Here is an 11,934-nt window from a genome sequence, read left to right as displayed (position 1 = left end):
AGAGCAGAGCAGAGCAGAGCAGAGCAGAGCAGAGCAGAGCAGAGCAGAGCAGAGCAGAGCAGAGCAGAGCAGAGCAGAGCTGCGGATATAGCTCAGTGCAAAGGCCCTGGGTTCAATCCCCAGAACCACAATCAATCAATCAGTCACTCATCTAGAATTCTCTGATACAAGCTAATTAATAACAAAAGAAAGAAACATCACACCAAAGATAAGCAGCTCCCCAGCCTCCCCCCTTCTTGACATCCTCACTTCCTCCTTTCCCATTTGCTGGATCCCTAAAGTTGTCAAACAAGTTCTGAGGAAGGTCAGCCCAGGCCATGCCACTGCCACCATAAGGTCACTTATGGTGACAGAACATTTGCTACCTCAGTGTTGCGAGTGACAGGCTAGTCCTTAAAGAGTCAAAGTAAAAGGACAATCTGATAATAGCGATGAGAGTACAAGCCAGTGTGCACCTTCCAGTCCTAACCAGAGGTGGTCTCACCCCACCTGGAGGCGCGCTCCCTGGAGACAAGCCGCTTTGGTTCTCGAACATCCTCCCAGGCAGGGAGACCCTCTGCAAGCCTACACAGCCTAGATGCCCTAGGGAGTCTACCTTGTCACAGGCTCATATTCTTTTCTATCTTAAACAGGTTTTCAAAAGACAAGAGATGAGCCTCCCTTCCACTGCATCCTCAGCTGCACAGTCCCCAGACGCAAGCTACCCCTTCCTCAGCATGACTCACGGCCAGGCCACTGAGGTCCCGATACTAAAGAAAACTGTCAAACTGAGTGATTCTAAAGGAGGAGGACACTAAGGACTCAAAGTGAGGTGCTGAGAACAACCCTGGCATCTGTGAGTGGGTGCAGAGGCCAGGCGGGACTTGCAAGGCTGTGTGAAAGAGGCACCCTCTGGCGGTGATTGGACACAGCCCCCTCCCACAGCAGCTCTCGACAGTGGCATCTATTGCTCTTACAAAGTTCTGACAACACCCACAGTTTAGAAATCCCTGCTCCAGAGCCAGGCATGGTGGCGCACGCCTGTCATCCCAGCACTCAGGAAGCTGAGGCAGGAGGATTGTTGTGAGTTTGAGACCAGCTGGGCTACAAAGTGAGCTCAAGGTCAGCCTGAACTGCAGAGTGACACCCTGTCTTAAGAAGACAAAACAAACAAACAAAAAATCTCTGCCTGACAATGGACTACCAACCCTAAAAAAATGAAAGCTAGTATTTAAAATTATTTTCAACAGAGTTCAACAAATACTGTGAATAGTGGCTTTAATCAAGATGACGCAGTATAAAAGTGACTTTTTTTTTTTTTTCTTTCTGAGACAGGGTCTCACTATGCAGTTCAGGTTGGCCTTGAGCTCACTTTGTAGCCCAGCTGGCCTTGACTCGCAATGATCCTCCTGCCTCAACCTCCAGTGCTGGGATTACAGGCGGGCACCACGCCCAGCTACTAAAAGTGACATTTCAAAACAGTAGAGAAAGGATCTCAACCACGTGGGAGGAAAGTATGGACCCATATTGCGTATCTTTGCATGGAACTATATCTCTACCCCTTTGTTTATTTTTCACTTTAAAATAAGGTTTTGGTAAGTCACTAAATTGCACAAGCTGGACTTGAATTCATAATCCTCCTGCCTCAGCCTCCCAAGAGTGGTGGGATTATAGGTGTGTACTACCAAGGCTGGCTTCTGTTATTTTTTTTTTTTAAATCTTTGTTTCTTTTATTCATAATGGGTCCTTTTTGCCCTGGATGTTCTAATTTTTCTCTTTACCACTACTTTTAGGCAATTTGATGACGCTGTGTCTTGGTATAGTTTTCTTCATGTTTCCTATGTTTGGGGTTCACTGGGCTTATAGATTTTATAGGTTTATAGTTTTTCTTCAATTTAGAAAAATGTCAGGTATAAAATTTTAAAATATTTTGTGTCCCTCCTCTTGTAGGTGTCCCAATTATACATCCATTAGGCTGCTTACGGATATCATTTTTTTTCACTTAGTTTTTCTTTCTCTGGCTTTCACTTGGGATAGCTTCTACTGCTGACTTCAAGTTCAATTCTTCTTTTTCTTTTGCAGCATCTAACTGGCTGTTCATCCCACCCAGCATATTTTTACTTTTAAACATTGTGGGTTTTAGCTCTAGAAGTGCAATTCAGGTTTTTCCTTTATTTTCCACATTATCACGTAATATGTTCAACCTTTCTTCTACTCTCTTGAACCTATGAAAAACAGTGATTACTTTTTGTTTCATTTTGTTTTTTGTCTTTTTGAGACAGGGTTTCCCTATGCAGTTCAGGCTGGCCTTGAGCTCACTTTGTAGCCCAGGCTGGTCTCGAACTCAAAACAATCCTCCTGCCTCAGCCTCCTGAGTGCTGGGATTACAGGCATGCGCCACCACGCCTGGCTAGTGATTACTTTTCACTGTCTTTCTGCAGTTATTCTATCATCTGTGTAGTTTCTGAGCGTGTACCTGCTGATTTTATTGATGTTTTTTCTCATTATGAGTGGTACTTCCTGCCACTTGCATCTCTGGTCATTTTTGCCTCATGTTTTTTTTTCTTAAAGAGATGGGGTCTCCTATGACACCCAAGCTGCCTCAAACGCCTGCTGGGCTCAAGTGACCCTCCTGCCTCAGTCTCCTGAGTAATTGAGAGTACAGACATGTGTCACTGCATCTGGCTGGGCATTAGTTAAATATTAGTTATCAGAGGCTGGATATTTTTATGTCCATGTAGATATTTTTGTGCTTTGTCCAGGACACACTTAGGTTACTTGAGGAGACTGATTCTGGGGTGCTGTCTCCACCCTGTGCGCCTCAGTCTTTCTGCCTCCCACCACATGAGCTCTACTCAGGAAGATCCCCAAGGCCGAGCTGGGTACCCTGCCCTATGCCCTGGCCTCGCAGGAAGCTGGGGCACTTAGGGCGCAAGCAGTCACTGTTCTGTGCTGCCTGACAACCCAGGTCCAAAACCCAGTTTCATCCAGTTTGTCCAGTTCCCAACTTTTTAAGGTAGGAAGGTAAACGGGAGGAGGGGAGGAAAGGGGGACAGACCGATAAACTGCACACTTCTCTTGTCCTCCTCCTGTTTCCTGCACTGAGGAAGAGTTAGGGGATGGGGAGCCTGCTTCCTTCTTTCTATCTTTAATCCAGCTGTTCAGTGGGTGTAAATATTCATTATTCATTTAATGCAAACTTAGCACACACTGTGGGCTGGCTACTAGGTTAGGGCCAAGGAATATCAAATGAGGATATTCTAAAATATGATTGACAAACAAACAAAAAAAAACCCTGCATATTTTATAGTACTAGAAAAGTAAAGCTGAAAAACGAACTATTGTGTTTAAACAAATGTCTTGGTTACTTTTCTCTCGTTGCTGAGACAAAATACCTGACGCCCAAAATTAAGGAAGGAAAGGTTTATTTAGCTCACAGTCTGTGGAGGTTTCAGTCCGTACTTGGCTGGCTCTAAGGCAGAGTGGCACATGGCACAGGACAACAGTTCAAGGCAGCGGAAAACAGCAAAGGCAGCAAGAGCAAAAGGGAGGAGTGGCAGAGGGGCAGCCTTTCTCACTCCCTTATATATGCAAACTATCCGCCCTAGGGCGGGTGTAGCACTCACACCCATAATCCCAGCATTGGATCATGGCTCAAGCATAAACTCTAAAAGCCCGCCCCGTAACTGCACGAGGCTTTGGGGGGACATTCAGACACAAACCGTAACAACAAACAAGTGAACACAATTTTTTTGGTAGTACTACTAGAGCTCAAACCCAGGGCCTCATACACGCTAGCAAGCTCTTCACTACTAAGCTACATCCCCAGGCCTTTTTATTTTGAGCTAGGGTCTCACTAAATTGTCCAAGATGGCCTTAAACTGCGATCCTCCTGCCTCAGCCTCCTGTAAGCATGTGCCATTATATCCGGCTAAACCATTTCCTAATGAGTGGCATGATCAAAAAGTTTTGCCATGAAATAGCCTCTTAGGGTATAGTGTTGTTATCCCCTTCTGCTTACTGTATTGAAATTGTTCTGGGCTGTTAAAACTTCTATTGCAAATCTCTGCCTCCTGGCTTGGTTCGTGCTTTTAAACGAACTCTCTTTTGGAAGAGAGCTAGGGATTCTCAAACTTCTTCGGGTATCACTGGGCTCTTTGTGAAATAATGACACTATAAGAAAACATGATTATACTTTCATCGTTTTATCCATTCATAATAAGAACAATGTCCAACACAACATGATTGGCTGAGTTCTCAACAATTCACTCACAGCACTTCATTCATCCTGTTGCCAGGCTCAAGGCTGGCGGAGAAGGCGGAAGACTAAGAAAAATTATTAGGGGAAGAAGTTGTGAATTAAAAATTCTCCAAAGGCAGAAAAGAGGACTTAACATGCCAGGATAAGATTCTGGTGAATGTAGTTTGGAGGCCTTTAAGCTCTTCATTCCTACTTGGAATGAGACGGGGTAGGAATGAGCCCAGCGTCTTAGTAACTCCAGCTAGCTAACAACGTGCAGTAAGGCGGGGCAGCGGTGAGCACACTTCGGGCACGGGCTTCCCAGAGACTGGGGATGCACACGGGAGGCCGAGGGTTTGGAAGCCTTGGGGTTGGTTTGTACGTTTACCCTGACTGTGACTGGCCACAAGTTCCTCATGGAACTTCCCACCTCTAAATGAAGTTAACAGACCATATGGGTGATTTTGTTTGTTTTCTGAGACAGGCTCTCGGTATATATTCCAGGCTGGCCTCACTGTGAAGCCCAGCTAACCCTGAACTTGCAGCGATCTCCTGCTCCCCCTTCTGAGTGCTGGGATTACTGGCGTGTGCCACCACGCCTGGCTCACTGATCCATTGGTGATTGTTGAACTTTGCTCCTCAGGGACCTAGGGCTCTCTGAGGCGCCCAGGAGCGGTGGCTGGTGGAGGCGGCGGCTGATGCCACTTCTCACTCCCTCTTCCGCTGAGTGGGCTCCATCCACCCTTCCTCCACTGGGAGGAAAAAGCGTGGAAATCACCGAACTCGCCCTGCTGGACCTCCCTGAGCTGTCCTTGAGCTCGAGAACCCCCCGAGCCCACGGGGCTGTCAGCTACTGCACAGGAATGACCACCAGCAGGGATCCCCGAACACCAAGACATCGGGATTACTTTAGCAGGAGGATGATGGCAATCCAGCCTGTTGGCTGGACAACCACCAACTGTACAGATCAGACCTCAAGCCAGGGATGTGGTCTTGGGTGGTCTGAGTTTTCAAGTCTGAGAAACACTAACGAATTCTAAAATCATCCAGAAATGTACACACTGAAAAACTTCAAGGCTGACAGAAACTGTGCTTAACCAAAGGGTGCCCAGAGGCTTTTATCTTTCACTTTGCAGGCTGGGGACTGAACTTCAGGTCTCGGGCTTGCTAGGCAAGCACTCAACACTGAACTAAACCCCAGAGCCTCAGAATCTTAAGCTCCAACAAGAGTCTACTGATGTCATGCCTTTACCATCTATGGATACAAAGCTGAGGGGGAAACACCCCTCAGCTGCTAATTTTGTACCAGCTGCCATGGGTGAGTGGTATCCCAGACCCTTGATTCATTCCCACAAGTCTAGAGTGAATCTATCTGGGTACAGACTTGTGGTGTCTTAAGGTATACAATGCTGAAAGTTCCAAAGCCCTGTGACGTTGCTGAATGCTCTACCTACCAGCCTCCCCACCCAACCAGGAATGGGGAAGAGCTATGGGTATAATTCAGCTAAGGCTCAATTATAATGGACATTTTGATGACTTTAGATGATAACACAGGGAAAAAGAAAGGAGAAATGATACAAAGAAATGCCACTATCCTAATTCCTTTCTTTTTTTTTTTTTTTTGAGATGGGGTCTTGAACTTTGCCCAGGCTGGTCTCAAAGTCCTGGCATCAAGGGGTCCTCCTGCCTCAATCTCCCAAGAAGCTAGAATTACAGGCATATGGTACTGCACTCAGCTGATTTTCTATTAAACATTATGCAAAATTAAACAAACTACGATTATTCACAGCACTTCATTACATAGAATAATATGTATTAAAAAGATGATTAACTGTTCAGGCATAACACACAAAATTTCTTTTCTTTTCTTTTTTTTTTTTTTTTTTTTTTTTGGTCTTTTTGAGAGAGGGTCTCATTATGCAGTTCAGGCTGACCTTGAGATCACTTTGTAGCCCAGGCTGTTCTCCAATTTGCAATGATCCTCCTGCCTCAGCTTCCTGAGTGCTGTGATTACAGGCACGTGCCACCACATCTGGCGAATACTACATACATTTCAACTACAGAATTTTTCTATTATACTTCCAAATAAAAGTTGAAGCCAGGCATGGTGTTTCACTCCTGTAATTCCAGCACTAGAGAGGGTGAGGCATGAGGATTGCTACAAATTTGAGGTCAGCAAGGGCTACAATGTTGCATTCAAGGCCACCCTGAACTGCATAATGAAACCCTGTCTCAAAAAGACCAAAAAACAAGAAAGTTGAATTCCTATTTTATTTTTTTATTTTTTGTTTTTTCTCTGTTACCGGGAATCGAACTCACGACCTTGCACTTGCCAGGCAGGCGCTATGCCGCTGAGCTAAATCCCCAGCCCCTGAATTCCTATTTTAATCATTGACTGCCACATTTACTACTTTCTTCCACTAAAAGTAACCAGTGAGAGACAGTCACTGCCCAGTGATAAGCTGAGTTAGGTAGCAAAGGCAGCAACACCAACTTTTTGTTTTGGAGACAGGGTCTCACTATGTAGCCTAGGTTGGGCTTGAACTTCCAGCGACCCTCCTGCCTCACTCTCCCAAGTGCCAGAACTACAGGTGTGCACCCAGACCACCTAGCTAGCAGTGCCGACTTGGAAACAAGTCATCCACAAAGTTGATGTTGGTCATGTATCAGCCAATAGCACCTAGTAAAAAAATTTTAGCAACAGGAATTAAAAACTAGGAGAGGCAAAAGTTAGTCTTACTTGTGTCTTCTCCATAAAAACAAACTATTTGAATATTAAACAGAACCTGCTCTAAGGCTTTTCTGAGTCTAGTTTTACTCAAAAAACCCAAATACTCTAATAAATGAACCGGAGTTTTATATGACATTTATGCTTTCCCTAATGTAAAGAGGATCTATGTTAGAAAACCTTTTAAATGGCCAGGCATGGTGGCCCACGTCTGTAATCCCAGCATGTGGGAGGCTGAGGCAGGAGGACTGTTGTGAGTTCGAGACCAGCCTGGGCTACACAGTGAGCTCAAGGCCAGCCTGAACTGCGAGACCCTGTCTCAAAAAGACAAAAAAAAAAAAAAAAAGAAAGAAAGAAAACATTTTAAATGATGTAAAAGCAGAGATTCTACCCATATGACTTTTTCAGAGCCCAGTGGACACTTATATGATGCCAGGCACCAATGGTAAAAAAGGAAAAACTGCTGTTTGCATTCCCATCCCCCAGCCACAAAATTCGCTGAAATACAATACCATAAAATTAAGGCTTAAAAATAAAAATAATCTGTCTTTACCAGTGTTAGTGTGCTTCCCACATGTGACTGGCCCCATGTCTGGAACTGCTTTAAAAGTGTTTGGAAATGGCAGCGATGATAAACAAGATATATTCCCCTTTCCTTAAGCACTGTGTTAGGGATATGGATAAGGCTGCTGTACAAACTCTTAGCTCTCACTGCTCTCTCCGTGAGCAACACGCAAAACATTCTGGTTTTGTGGCGCGTTCCAAGAAAAACAAGGCCTGCAAAAACAACCAACAATGTTAACAAACAAAATTCCATCTTACCAAGTCAGCCATGTTACCACGGGAGAGACATCGAGGGCTCCCCTTATAAAGGCAGACTCCAAAGAAGGGTGTGAGGCAAAATCAATTTTTCAAGGAGGAAAACAAGTGGATTTTTTAAAGCTTAAAAATTATTTAAGAGGTCTGGGAATATAGCTTAGTGATGGAGTGCTTGTCTAATACTTGTGAGGCCTTGGGTTCAATCTTCAGCAATGAAAAACAAACAGGATTTAACAAAGAATATGGACCGGGTGTGGTGGCACATACTTGTAATCCCAGCACTTGGGAGGCTGAGGCAGGAGGATCATTGCAAGTTCCAGACCAGCCGGACTACAAAGTGAGCTCAAGGCCAGCCTGAACTGCACAGTGAGACCCTGTCTCAGAAAGACAAAAAAAAAAAAAGGGTCTTGTCTTTCACTGAATTTTAACAAGGACGCTCACCTATGGGGGAAGGAGGATCCGAGCCCCTCGGCTGAAATCAACCCCTACCTGCAGAGTGGGGGTGGTGGAGCTTGATTTTATGCCAATAGTTATAGTATTTTTTTTTTTTTTCAAATACTGGTGCTTGAAACCAGGCCACTGCACTGAGATACACCCTCGACTTAAAATTTTTTCTGAGACAGGGTCTCAAATCACTAATTTATCGAAGGCTGGACTTGAACTCTCAGTCCCTCTGCTTCAGTTTCCTAGTGCTGAGATTACAGGCATACACTACCATGTTTAGCTAAATTTTTTTTTTTAATTTTTTTTTTTTTTTTGGTTTTTGGTTTTCCTCCGGTACCAGGAACTGAACTCACAACCTTGCGCTTGCCAGGGAGGCGCTTTGCCGCTGAGCTAAATCCCCAGCCCCCAATTTTTTTTTTAGCTGAAAAGTTTTAAGTTATAATTTACAGATGTGATTTTTCATTGATGCATAAGAGTACAACATTTAGTGGTGAGTCTAGTAACTAGTAGAAGACAGTTATCTCTCAAGATATCTGCAAATGTTCTAGGTCTCTTCTGCTTCCAAATGAATTTTAGGATTGTTCTCTCTAGTTCTGTGAGGTATGCTATTGGTATTTTGATTACTTACACACAAACTTTATTTTATCTTTTTGAGGCAGACTCTCACTACAGTTCAGGCTGGCCTCGAACTCACAGCGATCCTCCTACCTCAGCTTCCCCAGTACTGGGATTATACACATGCGCTACCGCACCTGGAGCTATTGTATTTTGATTGGGATTGCATTAGATCTGTATAACAGTTTTAGAAGTATGGTCCTTTTCACTATATTGGTTTTACCTATCCAAGAACAAGGGCTATCTTTCCATTTTCTGGTATCCTCTTCAATCTCCTTTTTCAGAGTACTGTACTTTTCAGTGTAAAGGTCTTGTACTTCCTTCACTAGAGGTGGTGTTTTCCTAATTTCTCAGCGAGTTTGTTATGTGTGTACTGGAAATCTAGTGAGTTTTGAGCGCTGACTTTATACACTATTATGCTATTGAATTTGGTTATTAAATCTAGTAGTCATGGCTGGGTGTGGTAGCGCACGCCTATAATCCCAGCATTCAGGAGGCTGAAGCAGAAGGATCACTGTGAGCTCGCCTGGGCCACAAAATGAGCTCAAGGCCAGCCTGAACTGCACAGTGAAACTCTGTCTCAAAAAGACAACAACAACAAAAAATCTAGCAGTCTTTCGGTGGAGTTTTTGGACTCTTCTATGCAGAGTATCATGTCATTCATAAAGAATGGTAATTTAACTTCTTCCTTTCCTGTCCGCATTCCTGTTTTATTTTTTGTCTAACTGCTCTGGCTAATGTTTCCGGAACTATACTGAATAGGAGAGGTGAGAGTGGGCATCCTTGTCTTGTTCCTGATTTTAGGGTCAAATGTTTAATTTTCTGACCATTTATCATGATGTTGGCTACTGGTCTGTCATAGATGGCTTTTATCAGATTAAGATAAAGATTTCCATTCCAATTTTCTGTAGACTTTAATTATAAATGGGTGTTGGACTTTGTCAAATTTTTTTTGTGTCTATTGTCATGACCATGTATTTTTTGTCCTTGGCTCTGTTAATATGGTGTATTATATCTATTGATTTGCATATGCTGAATCATCCCTGCATCCCTGGGATGAATCCTGCTTGGTCATGGTGTATAACTTTCTTGATGATTTGCTGCATTCTGTTTGCCAATATCTTATTGAGGATTTCTGGATCTATGTTCATTAAGAAGACTGGCTTGGGCTGGGGATATAGCTCAGTAGCACAGCGCCTGCCTGGCAAGCGCAAGGTCGTGAGTTTGACCCCCACTGCCGCAAAAAAAAAAAAAAAAGACTGGCTTGTAGCTCTCTTTTTTGGTTGGAGCATTGTGTGTGTGTGTGGTGTGTGTGTTTCCTTCTCTGGTTTTGATATTAGAGTAATGCTTCTGGACAACAAAGGTAGGGCGGGGGCATAACAATCCCCAACTTGAATTTATACTACAAAGCCACTGTGATAAAAACAGCATGATATTGGCAAAAAGTAAACCCAAGGATTAATGGAACAGAAGATGCAGAAACAACTCCAAACATACCACTTATCTCTAACAAAGAAGCCAAACACCTTCACTGGAAGAAAGATAGCCTCTTTAATAAATGGTATTGGGAAAACTGGCTTTCCATGTGCCGAAGATTAATCCTAGACCCGTATCTCTCACCATGCACTAAACTAAAATTCCAATGGATCAAAGATCTAAATATTAAAACAGAAACATTAAATCCACTAGAAGTAGGCAAAACTCTTGAAGAGGATGGCTCTTTTTTTTTTTTTTTTTTTGTCTTTTTTTTTGAGACAGCGTCTTGTTATACAGTTCAGGCTGTCCTTGAGTTCACTTTGTAGCCCATACTGGTCTCAAACTTGGAACGATCCTCCTGCCTCAGCCTCCCGAGTGCTGGGATTACAGGTGTGCAGCACCACGCCTGGTGAGGATGGCTCTTAAGTATCAGGTCAGTCTGAGCTACATAGTGAGTTCAAGGTCAACCTAAACTACATAGCTAGACATTGTCCCCCCCGCAAAAAAAAAGCTACTACTCTGGTTTGTGTTCTTCAGCCACAGATTTAGGAAATGATGAATTTGAGCTGGAGCTTGAGAAAATATATATGCAAATATTTGTATCCCAATTCATGGATCCCCCTGAATTGTAACCACAGGTCCTTTAGGAGTCAGGGCTCCAGCATGGTTGTTTCACATGTGAATACACAACAGATCCCAATAGCTGCACGTAAGTCATGAGACCCTTTGCCACTTGCTGAGTATACAGCTCATGTCTGCAGAGGGCTCTGATGTCCTCCGTGCACCAGACGTGGAAGGCACTGCCAGGAGCTCAGGTTGGTCACAGCAAGTCGTCAACTTCAACGGTGCGGAAAGGACTGAGTACCCTGAAAGGTATCACCGGAACCCTCGCAGAACAAGGTAAGGACGCCAGTGCTGGTGAGTCTAACAAGAGTGATGGAAATTCATTTTGTAATTTGAAAAGCCCAAGACTGTGGTGGAAAAGTCCGCTGGAATTCTCAGCCAGAGTGAGGCACAGAGAGAATTTCAGCTGATAAACATGCAGTGGCTTTTCTGGAATGCTTAGGCAAAATTCACATCTTCATCCCAGTTTCCTTAATCATGAGCTTTTCGGGTTTTTTTCACAAAAGTTAAATGTGTAGATATCTGAGTTAAAGACTTGCGCTGCCCTCACCTCTGGGAGTAATTCCCTCCGGCCATTGTCTGAGCTGACCGTCACAGGACCAGGACTGATCGTATCAGAGGAAACCGGACACCACTTGAGACGCGCTCCTGTCTTCTGAGAAGTGTAGCTATACCATGCTGCCATCCCCTGGGAAAGAGATGCAGACTTCCCATTTAGTGGGCTACCAGCTCCTATCACTTCCAGGTCATTTAAAATAGGACACACTAGCCGGGGGTGGTGGCGCATGCCTATAATCCCAGCACTTGGGAGGCTGAGGCAGAAGGATCCTTCTGAGTTTGAGACCAGCCTGGGCTACAACGTGAGCTCAACGCCAGCCTGAACTGCATAGTGAGACCCTGTCTCAAAAAGACAATAAATAAATAAATAAATAAATAAATAAATAAATAAACATAAAATTAAATAGGACACAGTTCCACTATTGTTATTCAGCGGCACCTTTTGGGACAA

The 11,934-nt window shown here is 44.0% G+C and overlaps 1 protein-coding gene across 1 annotated transcript in view; it reads right to left on the bottom strand.

The window, feature by feature from the left end:
- Gltscr1l (GLTSCR1-like) overlaps window positions 1-11,703 on the bottom strand; it is a 54,562-nt gene extending 42,859 nt beyond the window's left edge. The window contains exon 1 of the mRNA XM_005389725.2: window positions 11,476-11,703. The gene's annotated coding sequence lies outside the window, so the exon portion shown is untranslated. The remainder of the gene's footprint in view (window positions 1-11,475) is intronic.
- Between the last annotated feature and the right edge of the window lie 231 nt (window positions 11,704-11,934).

The sequence above is a fragment of the Chinchilla lanigera genome, unplaced genomic scaffold (genome assembly GCF_000276665.1).
Source record: "Chinchilla lanigera isolate Chin_1 unplaced genomic scaffold, ChiLan1.0 scaffold00036, whole genome shotgun sequence".
In the NCBI taxonomy this organism is placed as follows: domain Eukaryota; kingdom Metazoa; phylum Chordata; class Mammalia; order Rodentia; family Chinchillidae; genus Chinchilla; species Chinchilla lanigera.
This window is presented reverse-complemented; position numbering and strand designations above follow the sequence as displayed.